Consider the following 1,514-nt stretch of genomic DNA (forward strand, 5'->3'; position numbering starts at 1 on the left):
CGCTTTCTGGACAAAGCGCCCTTTAAAGTGTTAGTTATTTTAAAAAACTTTGTTTGAAAAACAGTGGATATATATTTAATTGGTAACCTGTTCGCATGCTGCAAAAGTGTAAAATTCATATTGATTTCATCCTTTAATCCAATGTTATACACCATTAATCCATTGACATATACAACATGAATCCATTTATATACAACATTAATCCTCCATATATACAACATTAATATATGATTCTTTGATCAACAATATACAACAACATATTCTCAAAGTACTACAATTAAGAGAATAAAACATAGCAACCAACACCCAGTGACCACTGTATCCAAAAGCTGTCTAGTAGTTCTAACCAATACTAAACAAAAACGCCCATCCACCCATGGTGGCAAACATGTTCTGTATATCCAAAAGCTGTCTAGTAGTTCTATCGCACATCCATACAAAATAAGGCTCAACCAAAACAACAAATGGCAGCATAAGTAGTCCCCTGCAAAAAGAACACGTCCAAATGCAAATAACACAGAACTGTCAAAAGGCGATTGAGCAACAAATAGTAAACAATGGCATAAAGTTAAATGACATAGCTAATATTACCTGAATTCCTGCATGGCTGTTAAGGTAAAAATCAAATTCCCTAGGGTGACAAACGCTGGTGTCTACCACGGTTCCTTTGACAATTTAGAACAACAAAATCAGCAAAACGTGATAAATTCAAATGATAATATATACCAGCTGCGTTGAGAAATATATTGAAAAAACCTGGCATAATATTTCCACTTCTATCGGTCTCTTTGGGGTTGACAGGAAAGAGACGGGTGTGATGTCTCTTTTGGACCACTACAAAAGTAACTTTAGGTAGATACCCATCCTCTATTGAGACACAAGCCTGATGAAAAAAAATTAAAAATTAAACGCAGAGAATTTAGTGGTGTATTTTATGAACGACAAAGTAACAAGAAATCAACTTTGAGAAGTCCTAAATTCTGCCTACAATAAAGGGCTGCAAAGTTGATGCAACAAAAAACATATAACAATATATGGTAAGTACCTGTATCTCCGACCATATTTTTTCTTTGCCAACCTTCAAGTCCGGACTTCTCCAATTATCACATGTAATCGGAATATGTTGTCGAACAAGGAAACCAATGTAACTTGCCAACATTGAACCCTTATCTTTTGAAGATAGAATTGATATATGTTTAGATGGACATGTTCCATTGTCGTAGAGGGATACTTTCAAATATCCAGCATCATCATCTACGCGAATGAGGCTTGACGACAATAGAGCATCTCCATCTAAACAAATATCCAGCATCATCATTTTACCTGTAAAAAAGAAAACAATTAAAATCAGATGACAAATGTAAAAACAATTAAAATCATAAAAGTCATTTTACCTGTAATAAAGAAAACAATTAAAATCATTTGACCTGTACCTTTTTCACTAAGTTCTCTTTCTTTTCTTGGTTGGAATATGTTCTACATGTCTCTTAACAACACGGACGGTTGGATTGATC

The 1,514-nt window shown here is 34.2% G+C and overlaps 1 long non-coding RNA gene across 1 annotated transcript; it reads right to left on the reverse strand.

The window, feature by feature from the left end:
• Window positions 1-257: 257 nt before the first annotated feature.
• On the reverse strand, window positions 258-885 carry LOC127078392 (uncharacterized). Its single transcript, XR_007787848.1, has 3 exons — window positions 757-885; window positions 592-665; window positions 258-484 (listed from the first exon to the last, which is right to left on the reverse strand). It is a non-coding gene; the product is annotated as an uncharacterized LOC127078392 (long non-coding RNA).
• Window positions 886-1,514: the final 629 nt, after the last annotated feature.

The sequence above is a fragment of the Lathyrus oleraceus genome, chromosome 5 (genome assembly GCF_024323335.1).
Source record: "Lathyrus oleraceus cultivar Zhongwan6 chromosome 5, CAAS_Psat_ZW6_1.0, whole genome shotgun sequence".
Classification (NCBI taxonomy): domain Eukaryota; kingdom Viridiplantae; phylum Streptophyta; class Magnoliopsida; order Fabales; family Fabaceae; genus Lathyrus; species Lathyrus oleraceus.